We start from the raw sequence: 13,596 nt of genomic DNA on the forward strand, positions 1-13,596 counted from the left end.
CTGAACAGGGGTGTCTGGGTGGCTCAGTCGGTTGGTCATCAGACATAAATTCCACTCGGGTGGTGGCCTCAGGTCATGGGATCGAGCCCCACTTCGGGCTCTGTGGTCAGTGCTGAGTCTGCTTGTCCTTCTCCCTCTGCACCCCCCCCCCCACTCATTTTCTCTCTCTTTCACATAAATAAAGCTTTAAAAAAATAATAAAAAGTATGCTGAATAGAAAGGAGAATGAAAGAAATCCCAAGGTTTCAGGCTAGGGTTAGGAAAAGCATGTTGGGGAGGTTTTAAAATGTTGAGTGTGGTCCTGAGATCATCATGTGATCTTCTCCAGGAGAAGGAGACTAGTCTTTTTCTAAAGTACTATTTTAAAATGACAATGCATGAAGAGGAAGTCCCATTTGTGTAAGAACACACTTTTCACCTCTAGGTGCCAAAGCAACTCTTCAAAACAAAACAAAACAAAACAAAACAAAAACCTCTCTTGCATCATTTATATATTGAAGAAATATAAGTAGTTAAAAGCCCTGGTTCAGCTTATCACTGACGTGATTCTGATAGAGAAAAATCAACATTTGTAGTGGATAAGCTCCACTAACACGACTCGTTTTTCTTGTTTGACTCCTGGATCTTCATCTCACTCATGCTAGGATACTGTTGAGATTTCGGGTACTAGTACAAAAAAGATGGGAAAGCTTCTTTCTAAATACTTACTGTCTGAATTGGGCGAATATGCATGTGCAAAATTAATTTCACAAGGAAAACCTGCTGAATAATCTGGAAGTCTGCTTCAACTGAACTGTCACGTTGAAGTCCGTTTGCTCAGCCCTGGGAGAGAAAGACCTTTGCCCACTGAAGAAAGGGAAGATGTACGAGCCACTGTGAAAGCCAGATGGTGTGGAGTTCTTTTTAAGAGGCTGGGAATATCACCATCTTCTGAAGGAGGAAAGTGAATAAATGCTACCCCTATTTCTTCCAAAGCTAAATGTTCTTCCTTTTTTTCCAATGTGATTTTCGCAACCAGAGAAGAGTCTTTCTTTTTTTTCCTCTGCCAGGTGCCAGAAGTCTTAGAGGGGGGGAAAAAAAGCCCCAAGAAGTCTCAGGAGTCACTGCAAACTGTGTGGTCAGCTGGGACAATGGCATCTGTGGCTGATGCGGCTTTAAATTCCTGGCTGGAAAAAATATGTAATTGGGTTTCTCCACCATCGAGGTCTTGCTTCCAAGATTGTTTGCTTCATTATAATTCACTTCTGTAAGGTTTTTTTTTTTTTTTTTTAATTGAGATTTTCCTTATAGAAATCTCTTATGTTTTACTGCTTCGATGATGAGCGGAGATTAGCTTTCCATTTGCAAAATTAAATTACTTTCCCAAAGTATTTCTTAATTTTCATGCAGATGCCACTGAAAATTCCAGGAGAGTGAAAAGTTGTTAGCTGCACTTTAAATACCAGAAAATCTCTGTGTGGGAAGGAGAGGGGAAGAGGGTGAAATTACTTTTATTTTAAAATTGAACATAGGGGTAATTCATTCTGCAGAATCCACATCTGGAGAATAACTACCTGAGGGGAAAGCACTTTCATAGTTCAAATTTTGAACATTTTTAGTATCAAACGTTTGGATCAATATCAACTACCAAGGAAAAACAAAAGGAATTAAACATGAGGCATGATCGGCCCCTGTACCGTGAGAACAGGGACCTGTGGGCCCATCTCAAGCTTGTTTCCCAGAATGAGACACCCCAACAATGTTATAACTAAGTTGATAGGACCTCTCTGATGTCCTTCTAATTCCAAAACCTTTTCCCATCTCTAAAACAGCAGATTTCAGGGATTCCGTAGTTTTACTTTAATATACTTTTGTTGAAGAGGAAATTCCTCTTTTTGTTCCCTCTTAGGTTCAGTGCCTGCAACCTGTAAATTAAATTGAGGAAGGAAATGAACAGATAAAAGGTTTATTTGTGTGAACACAAGAGCCAACAAAAGAAACAGCTGGTGGCTAAATGATTAAAGTTAGAGGTTTATATACCACACTTAGCAGGGGAGAAGGTGTGGGGCGGAATGGCTTCTGTGGGAGGAACAAAGGGGTTTTTAGGAGAACAAATGGGAGCTAAGAAAGTTTGTGGTAATGCCTGTCTATACAGGTATGGGTAGTTCTTCTGTTTTCTTCAGGGTCATAAAACTTCCCCAAGCGAGGGGATTTATGGTAGTTTTTACTCTAGGTTTCTCTCCTTGGAGGAGAATTCCTGAAGAGGGGATTTTAGGCAGTCCTCATTTCTTAGAAGTGTCTGTTTTAAGTTAGATAAGGGAAGCTCTGAAAAGGCTTCTTTCTCCATATGTTTAATATCCAGTGTCTTCAGCTTAAAATAATCTTCATATCAACTCTGGAGTTCCAAGTGAGTGGCCACACTTTGAGGAATTCTGGTTTCCAAAACTGACACTTCGGATGTGCTAAAGTTAGTCTAGGATCAGTTGGTCCGTAAAATATAAAGAGGAAGAAAAATGGAGTTGTTTTTCTTCATCCCCTTAAGTCTGAAAAACTCCCCTCTAGTCTCCCTAAATGAATTCACTACCTACCCGGAGCAGCAAAAGGTAACTTTAAATGTTTCCTGGTCAGTTATCCACATACATGCTTATCTGATTCAGTATCAAGTTCTGAATAACCCAAATGATATTAAATATTTGGTCAATCAGCTAGTACTTACTAAAGGTACATCCCTCGCACATTGTAGCTTCCAAGTTTGATTGAGCCTCTTGTCATTTGACATTGTCTGGGAAACTTCTAGATCAGTAACAAACATGAGCAACATGAGCCTTAATTTGATGATTTGCTTCATAGCGGGCATGTAATTGTTGTGTGCTTTTAGACTTTCAGCCACGCTGTTGCCTCTTATGTGGGAAAATGACTAGGTTCACTGTTCATGCTATAATAAATGATGTCAGAGTTTTGAAGGGTGAATTCTGTTCATTATTCAGGTTGGACTTATCTGTTAGAGGCCATTCTTCTAAATCATAATGAAAATCAGTGGCAGAATGAATCAATATATAAAATTATCTTTACCTGTATTGGAGAAACAAATCTAATAGATAAAGTAAAATCAAGTTCTGCTGGCATCTCGTACATTTATAGAGCTAAATTAGTGGCTTTAGGTTTTGTGGGTTTTTTTTTTTTTCTTAGTACTTCTTTGTCAAGCTAACGCTGGCAATAATGTCAAAATAAGTGAACTTTATTTTCTTTTCCTCTGTTAAGGTTTCAGTTATTCTCCACTGGGAGAATCAATGGCATGCAGGTCTTCAAATGTCTTGCACTGTTGTAGTCTTTATTTATGTCTTCAAGTGCTTTTCTAGATGGGAAAATCAAACACCATCTTATCCATCTTCAAATTTAGTTAATAAGGAATGGTGCATGTTATTATGCTAAACTTCTTACCTAAAGATGCCATATGTCAAGAGTCCAGTGTTCTGGAATCAAATGGGCAAAACCTCCAATTTATAGTATTTTAAGTTTGATCCAGACGCCTTAAGGTGTATAGATGTCATCTAATATGTTTGCTGGTCTTTGGAAACCAGCAGAACCAAACCACCTGCTGTCTCCATCAAGCTATAAGCTCTCTGAGGACATGGAATCCACATGGAACCACATTTGACAATCCCCAGCTGCCTGAGCACGTTTTATCCCCCGCTTCATTGGAAATTAATTATAAGAATTATTAGGAGCAAGAACAAAAACATGATCTGTAACTATGAATTGATAAAAGATAAGAGGAAGTCATCATGCTGAAATAGCAGGAACTCATAATCTCTTCTAGGAAAAGAAATCATAGACAAAGCATAATATGAAGAAGCCTATATTTATAAAGGGGATATTTATAAATTTTAAACAACATTATGATTTCTTTTCCCTTGAGGTTTTGAATTGTCACTGACAGTATCTACATATGTGTTCTCCTTTCACTGGGATATATGTTTATTTAAAGTGGATCAGTTAAGTGTAACTGGTGAATGGAGTGTATTAGCCACATATGTCTGATTCTTTCACATCTGGGGTCTTGCTGACCCTAGAGAGATGACCCCTCACGGGACTAGCCCGTTCCCAAAGACAGGAAGGCTCCCCTAGGTGTCTTCCCTTCATACAAACAATCCATAGCCAACCCCCTGCTTTTTTGAGCTCTCACAGAGCTCTCACACCTGGACCACTGTCCACCTGCCCGAGTCACCCCAGCTCTTGGTACCGGACAGCTGGGCCCCAGAAACCACTAAAATTGTTCAGAGTAGTTGATCCCAAACCTGCTGACCCCCCCCCCCCGCCCCCGGTCCTCCCTGCAGAAAGCACAGTAGAGCCCCTTGCCCACATTTTTCCTTCATTGCCTCTACTTCCTGAGGGACCTTGGTATTCTCCATGCGCCCCACTTCACCCCTCAGCCTACCCCCACCCCCTGGCACGGCAAGCCCCCTCCTCTTGGGAACTGTAAGTAACATGGAGTGCTTTTTCTATGGTGGTCCCTCCTGATCTGTTGGCTTCACCATAGATGAATAATGATATTTTCAAATAATAATACTTAAAACAATTTAAGAGATAGATAGGTGGTGTTACTGTTAATTTTGAGGCAAGGAAGTGAAACATCTGAGACTTTAAGTTGTGAAGTGTCACTCAGCAAATGAAGAAATCGAGCTCAGACCAATATCACAGTTTGCTCCTTTTAAACAGGCTTCTGGAGCGCCTCCCATTACCCTTTTCCTCCTCTTGAGCTTTATTACTTCCTGTACAGCCAAGAGACTACTTTTGTTAGCTAAGACCTCCTTGGATCTCCTTCCGGAATTCTATAGCCTACACTACTGTTTCCTTGGTTTACAGTCCTTGTGGGGTGGATGGGGCAGTATATAGTAGGCTATATATTTTTGAGGGCAGAAGGCTTTGACTTTGGAAAGGACAGGCAGATATTCCAGAATCTCCTTGAAACTGAGGAAGTCTCCCAGCCCACTGCCTCTGCAACATGCTGCAACATGTTCCAGAGTGGTGAGTTGAACCTCCTTTCTTCCCATCCAGAGTCTGGAAGCAGTTGAAAGACAGAAACAGGAGTCAGACAGGTGGAGACCAACATAAGTGCTTTACTTCTGATAAAAAATGTCCTAGATCAGACCACCCCATTCCTGACACAAGTGGGCTTCCTTGCTGTTGCCTCAGAATTTGGCAAAGGCATCCCTCCTATGAAAGGCTCTAGGAAATGTGCTTTCGCCCTCTCAGGACAGGGCCCTGAAGAGACGAGGATAGGCCTTGCCACCGGCTGGAGAGTGTCGTGTGTGCCCAGCTTCTCCTCACAACCTCTCCAGATTTGACAGGAGACCACCAGGGAGAGGGGTTGTCATTCGCTTCAGCCAAGCTGTTTCCAGGGCGCTGTCACAGAGCCCACAGAGTGCTGCCTTTTCTGATGACTAGATAGTCCCAGGACCTTGGGAAGCCAGTCAGACTCCTGTATTTTCCAGGTGACCCACCTGTGAAGAGCTCGTTTCTAATGAGCACTCCTAGGACTTTTGATTAATAAATGATAGAGTATTTGCTCAGTAAACAGTAAGTCAATAGTAATTACTGTTAATAATTTTTTTTTTTTTTTTTTTTTTGGTCAGGCTGTTTTCCGAATTTAGTTCCATTCTGTGATCCAGTCATGTAAACTGAGAAAAAGAGGAATGCTTCTCTGGCGAAGCTGTTTTTTCAGCCTTTGTTGATGTTCATAGACGGGGAGCATAAACTTACTAAAGCTCTTAATAGTAGACAATAATAAAGGCCCATCCATTCACTGTCATGGGAGGTGCTCTGAAGAAGGAAACCGATTCATTTAAGCTAATAAACGTAATTATGGTTGTCTATTTATATAAATAGGCTAGACAGTCTTTTTTAGGAGCTATATTTTCATCATCATCTACTTCGGCATTCTGCACTACTAAGGGCTTTTGTTCCGTACGCATGAGTTCCTAGTTCTCCATTGGCTCTGGTTTACTTGCGCTCGCACCGAGAGTTCCCACTGTGGAACTGATCCTGGGGCCGGGCCCTGTGCTAAGGGGTCTCATCCTGCCCTTCTGTGATCTCTGGGCGTCGGAAGTGGTCTCTGGCTTAGTTGACTCGAGCTTCCTGGAAGCCGAGGGTCTTGCCCCAGGTCCCATGGCTTAGAAGTGACTGTGAGAAGGGAAACCCAGCCCCAACCTGCTCCCCAGCAAGGAGCCCGCCCTCGCCTTGACTTCGGCCAGGCACCACCATTTTCTGTAGCTCTTCTTGGGACCTTCTTTCAAGCAGTATTTCTTCGTGTGAATTAGCTGCATCTCGTGGTTCATATTTACATAATTTTTAAAGATTTTATTTATATGACACAGAGACAGAGATCACAAGTAGGCAGAGAGGCAGGTGGAGAGAAAGGAGGAAGCAGGCTCCCCGCCGAGCAGAGAGCCCCATGAGGGGCTCAATCCCAGGACCCTGGAATCATGACCTGAACTGAAGGCAGAGGCTTAACCCACTGAGCCACCCAGGCGCCCCTCGTGACTCGTATTTAGATTTTCATTCCATTTCTTTTCAACAGATACAAAACAAAGTGAAGCCTCATTTCTAGGGACTCAATCTTAGAGATGTTTGAGAAATCAGAGTTTCAGAAAAAGTGCCACATCATCAGTTCTGCCTTTAGGAAGTTTGCCTTTCACACTGAAAGAGGTTTCTTAAGGCAGAAGGAAAGAAACTGGTGGTTTCTCTCTGGTGTAAACCTCCCAAGGTGGCATAAATCAACTGGAAGGGGGCTTCTTTGGGGGATTCTTTAAAGAAGCTAAGCAGATGGCACTTTCGGTTGGTCGGAGAAGCACCACTATTTATTGATAGGATTTAATTGATTCCCCTATGAATCATCTTTTTAGAAATCCAAGGGAAAGAGGTGCCCCAATATTCTAACTCAAACAGCTCTGGAATATTCTCCTTCCAGGACGCCACTAGATTGAACCAACACTGCCCAGGAAGCCTGTCACTGAAAACACTTGTGCGAGAACCTTGGCTTCTGTGTTACCCACAGCATTTCTAATCCTGTTGAAAATTCCAGTTAATTTTCGTTGGGTCGCGACTTCTATGCTGAGTGACATGAAATACTAGAATATGTGCTCCTCAAAGGTTTAATAGCAAACTGGTAGTCAGCATCGTTTGTCTCAACATTCTCCTTTATAAAGAAGAAAAAAGTAAGATGTGCCCTCACTCTCATCCCACTCGCTGCCTGCCACCTTTGTAGACTCAGGGACCAGAGCCATCGTATTCTCACTGAGCATCGGGTGTTTGTCCCCTGAAGATCCATAGTGGTCATATGACCCTCAACACCATGGCCACCCTGGGGTGGATATTTATGTGTCTAACCCCTGTACACGCATAGCATGGGTATTGTTAATGCATTTAGGCACACCAAGTACTTTTCATTGTCTAAAGCTTGCTCTGATTTTTTTTTTTTTTAATTCTTTGAAGAGGAAGAAATCAGAAAACACCCAAAGATGCACCTACGTCTCTATTTAGGGTCCCATTCCGCCACTTTCAGAGCTCACAGAAATCTTGGCTATAGAAATGTAAAATGTCACAGCAGAGAGCAGACTTGAATTCCATGATATCTTGGAGAAGTTACAGCTATCTAAATATTCTCACCATAGTATAGAAGAAAAAAAAACCCACATATATAGTACTTTAATAGAAAGAAGCTTGACTTTGAATCCTGTGTCATTGTTTATTAATAGATATTGTCATTTTTTATAACTCTCCATCACTTCCTATCTTTGTGATGTGCGGTAGTAAATATTGGAAATATTAAGAGCAAAGATAATGAAAATGGCTATTTATTCATCACTTACTATGGGTCAGGTCCTTCTTAGTACATTATATATATTGTGTAACCCCCAGAACCCCCTTATGGAGAGGGACTTCTTGTGTTCTTGCTTTCCGGATTAGGAAGTTGAAGTTTAAAGCAGTGCTATGCATACTGTCACTTAGAGAAGCAGTGGCAAGTTCCTGGTGGAACCCCGATGTGTTTGCTATCTGAGTCCATACTGCTCACTTTGTACCTACATTTCCCAAGCCTCAATCCATCCAACCAAAAGATGGAGATGTAATGGGTAAATAGAAGGATGGAAGAAAATGAACAAAACTAAAGAGCTGAGATCAGTGTTTGGGACATAAGACAACTTAAGCACTACGAGGTCACATTTCATTTTGGATATTGCTGCAAGTGACAGAAGACTTAAATATGATTGACAAAGCAAATAAAGGCTTAATTTTCTCATATAACAAAAAGTTCCAGGGTTAAACGTCTTCCAGAGTTAGTTCAACAGTGCAATCAAGTGAGAGCTGACATCTGTATGATTTGTTTGGTGTGGTGTGATGTTTGCAAAGTAGATGCTGCCCCCACAGGTGTCATGTCTCCTTTCAGAGATGGCAGAAAAAGGGAGAGGGACACCAGCTACTTCCCTCTCTCTTATCAGGAAGGCGGGTCATTGGTCTTTATCCTGTGGGTTCATGGCCACTTCTCACTGCTAAGGGGGCTGGGGAAATGCATCTAGATTGCTTTTGCTTATCATGCTTTCGATTTTTCTGGTGTCTGTTGTTGGGGACAGAAGGACAAATAGGTTTGGTGATGCCTTTTTATTTTTTTCAGTGAAGCATTAATTGTCCGTCGTCTCAACCTTTCCTGCTTTTCAAATTTCACCCAATACTAGGTGATTGTCAGCTGAGAAAATATTCTGAACTGTGTGTCTAGGTTAGACAGGATCCAGACAGGAAACCGAGCTCCTCTAGCCGAACCGATACTCAGGATGAAAGTGAGACAAACTGGCAGTGAAACTTGGCTGTTTGAGCGTCCATATTTCAAACTGTGAACTCGATAAACCATGAGATGGTAAAGAGCACAGTAATAATTCATAGACTATCTATTAGATATGTGGGACCTGAGAATGTGACAGCTGAGGGCATGGAGGGAGGTCATCACGTCCCTTTCAACTTTATTAAAACATGGTGTAAGTAGTTTTAATTGTATTCTGCAGGCACTTGCTGAACGTGCAGTGTAAAAAGCCAGGTGAGTTCTCCCACGTGGAGGGGGAAGGGATATTTGTATTTTGTTCTGTGGATGGGACTACCTGGGGTCCAATTGTGTGAACACTGCTGCTCTGAAGTTGCATCAGAGAATTCGCAGTACCATACACTTAGCTCTGTACTTGAAACACAAATTAATAAAATGTAATTTCTTCCTACAAGATGCTTATAAAGGTGAGGGGATAATTTTGCTGAACTACAAGACAGAAGATGAATATGATAAAGGAGCATAATAATGGCTCAAAAGTGCTTATTCAGTCTCTCGTATGATTAATTCTAAGGCTTTACAGGGGAAACGTTATTTTTAACTAGAGAAGATTAGCATACTTGGCAAGCAGAAAATAATGAGGGAAGGTGTGGAGTGGGGAGGATACAGGATATACTGAATGAAGTAGAACAGTATGGCTTAAATTCAGGGTATATGAGGCATAAGAGAAAAGTTAATTTGGAATCTGAAATTGGGAAGCGATAAATGTCTTGCTAACTTTAAAAATAATGGGGGGTGGGTGTGTATGTGTGTGTCCTGACTATGGTAGTTACAAAGGTTTTATTATTTGAGGTGAGGTTGGCCATCATCATCATTGTGGTTTTTTGAGATGTAAATTAGTCATTATGAAAGATACATTGGAGAGCTAAGAGTTTAGAGGAAGGATGACTGGTGGATGTTAGTAAAATCACACAGGCAATAGAAATAGGACAGATTAGAATGTCCAATAAACTGAGGTTTAAGAAACAAAATCTCTCTCTTATATTTTTAATAAGAAAATTGAAGAAAAAAAATTTAAGACTGTGTAGTAGGACCTAACTTCATACAATGGAATAGCTTTGAATTCCTACTGTGTGCAAGGCCTCATGTTATTAACCATAAAAATGGGACCTATGTTGTTCAACTTCTTCACATGACAGATGGGGATAACAAGTATCTGAATGACTCCTAGTGCTAGCCGAGTAGTTTACATTAGACTAACCTTCTAGCAGACTGCAATTATAACTCTAAGCCAATGCAAGATAGTAGTATTTGAGTGCAGTAGAGAATGACCAAATGCAGTTAGGAACTGTCTTTGAAGAAAAGAGAAATACTCTGAGTATGATTGTTTCTACCAATTACATTTTGCATGGGATCAAGACCTGGAGAAGAAAACCACAGTCTTACTGGTTTGCAGTCAGAGAGATGGCATTTAAGGCTTCTTGTGTTACTAGGATGTGAAGTGAGAAATCCCAGAAGCAGGAAGCCATAGGATAGAAACCCCCAAATCCTTATCCTTACTCTTGTACTTTGCCTGTAGAGAGGAGATAGATGCCTAGGTTGTGAAAAACAGCAGAAAGCCTAAAAGAACTAAGTAGGGGTTTTAGCTTCTACTCATCTCAGGGAGACAGTCATAAATAATATCTTCTAATATAATTAAAAAGAATAGATATGCATAGAAATAGGAAAATGTGACCCAAAATCAAGAAAAAAAATAGTGCATGACTCATGGCCAGATAACTCAGGTACTGTAATAAATAGACAAGAACTTTAAGATACATACTATAAATATATTTTCAAGAACTCAAAGGGAATTATGGCCATAAGGAGGGATTAGAACAATTTGAGCAGAGTATTACATACACTAAAGTAAAATTAAATCTTACTTTTAAATCTTAAAAGTAAGTATATGAAATGGAGCATTGTTTGGATGACCTTAAGAATATACTGAAGATAGCAGAAGAATGGGGGAGTGAATTTGTAGATCTAACAAAGAAATGATCTATTCTGAAGAACAGAGAGAAGCAAGATGAAAGAAAGGTACACTTCAGTGACTCACGGGACACATCAAGTGATACAACATATGTGTAATCTGAGCCCTAGAGGAGGAGGAAAGAATGGGACAAAAAGTGTTTGAGGGAAATAATCACTAAACTTCAAAAATTTGATGAAAACCAGAGACATATAAATCCATTATGCTTAGCAAACACCAAACAAGATGAATACAAAGCAAAGCTCAACTAAGCACATGAGAGTCAGAATGCTAAGAACTGAAGATGTAGAAGAACTGGTAAAAGCAACAAAAGAAAGTCACCTGGGTGGCTCAGTCGGTTAAGTGTCTGCCTTCAGCTCAGGTCATGATCCCCAGGTCCTGGGTTCTCTGCTCAGCAGGGAGTCTGCTTTTCCTTCTCCCTCTGCCCCCCTGCCACTCTGCCTGCTTCTGTGCACTCTCTCCTTGAAATAAATCTTATTTTTTTAAATAAACATAAAAATGATGCTTTACATTGGGGGGGGGGACAAAAATGCAAATGATGACTGATTTCTCATCAAAAGAAGCCTGAAGGCCATGTGACATTTTAAAATTACTTAAAGAGGCGTGCCTGGGTAGCTCATTCAGTTAAGCATCTGACTCTTGATTTCAGCTCAGGTCTTGAACTCAGGGTCAGGAGTTCAAATCCTGTGTTGGGCTCCATGATGGGCATGGAGTGAATATAAAATAATAATAATAAAGATAATAAAAATTTAAAAATAATAAAAATAAAAATTCTTCAAGCAAGTAACAGTCAATCTGAATTTCACATAAACCAATGATGTCCCTCAAAAATCACAGTGAAATAAAGACATTTTCAGATAAAGGAAAGAGATAAAACTTATTGCACTTAGATCAGCACCACAAGAAAGGCTAGGCCCTTAAATAAAAGTGACAGGGGATAGAAGCTAATAACTCTAGGTAGGAATGAACAGCACCAGAAATTATAAATATGTGGGAAAATATATTTTTATTCTCTTAATTTTTTGGAAGAAATAGAAATGTTTAAAACAAGGTAATACCATCTTACCAAGATCATAATGCATTTGGAATAAAAATGTGACAATCTACAAATGACGGGATAAATGGAATTCTACTGTTTCAGTGTCTTTGCATTTTATATGAAGAGCAGACTGTGGTAAGTGAAAGGAAAACTCTGTAACTCCTAGAGGAGACTTTATCAAGCAAATTTCCATGACAGAATTAAACAGAACAGAAAATATAGGGACTGTCTACTCAGCTACCCCAGAGGTGGTCCTTCATTGCTGTCGTTCTAGAGACAAGATGCATTAATTCATTACAGTCAGTGGATATTTGGGGCCTTCACTTTCTCATGGAAACACATTTGAGAAGGGTTTTGCACAAAAGAAAGACCAAAAACTGTCAATGTCATCGATAAAAGAAGAGCTATAGATTCTATGGATACTAAAAAGATAATAAAGTCAATATTACAAACATTTTAATGCTGATAAATTGGAAAACCCAAAATATTACATATTTAATATAAAAGCCAGATCTTACCCAACTGATACCAAAAAATGAAACAGGAAATGTGAACACACTCATGTATTAAATAATTTGAATTTATTCCAAAAAACCTTCAGATGCACATATGCACACACAAGCATACCCCAAACAGAGATGGTTTCTGTGGTTAACTTCTCTCAAATGTTGAAACAGGAAAGAGCACCTGAGCCTATAAACTCTCCTTCAGGAATTGGAGGAGGAGAGAAGATCCGCCAGTTTGATTCATGAGGCCAGAAATCCTCTGATATCAAAGACATTACAAGAAAAGAAAATTACAGACTACTATCTCTTATAAACAGAGCCGCAAACTTCCTGATGAAAAATATTAGCAATTTGAGTCCAGGAATATAGCAAAAGGATAATGTAGGATGAAAAGTAGAGTTTATCTCTGGAATGCAATTTTGATCCAACATTAAAAAAAATCAATGTATTTACCATTTTAACAGACTAAAGGAGAATTTTTTCTCAAATCACCGTATCTGCCCCAGGAGAGAAGTTTTTTGTTTGTTTGTTTGTTTTTCAAAACAGTTAGTAACCTGACATCTCAGTAGGTTGGGTGTCAGACTTTTGATTTCAGTTCAGGTCATGATCTCAGGGTCGTGGGACCCAACCCCACTTTCGACTCCACTCTGGGCATGGAATCTTCTTGGAATGCCCTCTCCCCCTCTCCCTCTGCCCCTCCTCTACTCATACACTGTCTTTCACTCTCTCTTAAAAAAAAAATTTAGTAGCCTATTTATGGTTTAGGTTAAGAATCCTGTTGTGAAAAATGGCTATATCTAATTAATCTTGTATTTTTAACTTTAAAGCAGTGCTGTCTTTGTCAATGCCAAGACCTGGCACCAAGACAGTGTTGGGCTTAAATTGAAGGTAATTTAAGTCATAGATTATGATAAGATGGAGCAACTATTTTAATTAGAAGGTTTTTTGGGGGGAAAAAAAACCACCATAAGTTTATGCTAGTTCTCTTGAAAATACTCTTGTAGTCTTCCATGTTTTGGGAATCATGGGGGATCAGAGACAACTCGGTCATAGGTTTTGTTGATCATTTCACAAGTTTGTCTCAAAAGACATTAATTTTTCTACCTATTAGAGCAACTCATTGAGGGTTCTCAATTTTAATTTCCAAAGTATAATTTGGAAATTGTGCGTGTGTGTGTGTGTGTCTGTCTGTCTGTCTGTCTTTCTGTCTGGTTGGAAAGGATTTGCC

General features: G+C 40.0%; 1 long non-coding RNA gene across 12 annotated transcripts in view; it reads left to right on the top strand.

Moving 5' to 3' along the window:
- Positions 1-652: 652 nt before the first annotated feature.
- The window catches only part of LOC131818047 (uncharacterized), a 233,646-nt gene continuing 220,702 nt past the window's right edge, over positions 653-13,596 (top strand). For all 12 annotated transcript variants that reach the window (XR_009348683.1, XR_009348679.1, XR_009348677.1 and 9 more), the window contains exon 1: positions 653-943. This is a non-coding gene — a long non-coding RNA (uncharacterized LOC131818047). The remainder of the gene's footprint in view (positions 944-13,596) is intronic.

Source organism: Mustela lutreola, chromosome 16 (assembly GCF_030435805.1).
Source record: "Mustela lutreola isolate mMusLut2 chromosome 16, mMusLut2.pri, whole genome shotgun sequence".
NCBI classification, from domain to species: Eukaryota; Metazoa; Chordata; class Mammalia; order Carnivora; family Mustelidae; genus Mustela; species Mustela lutreola.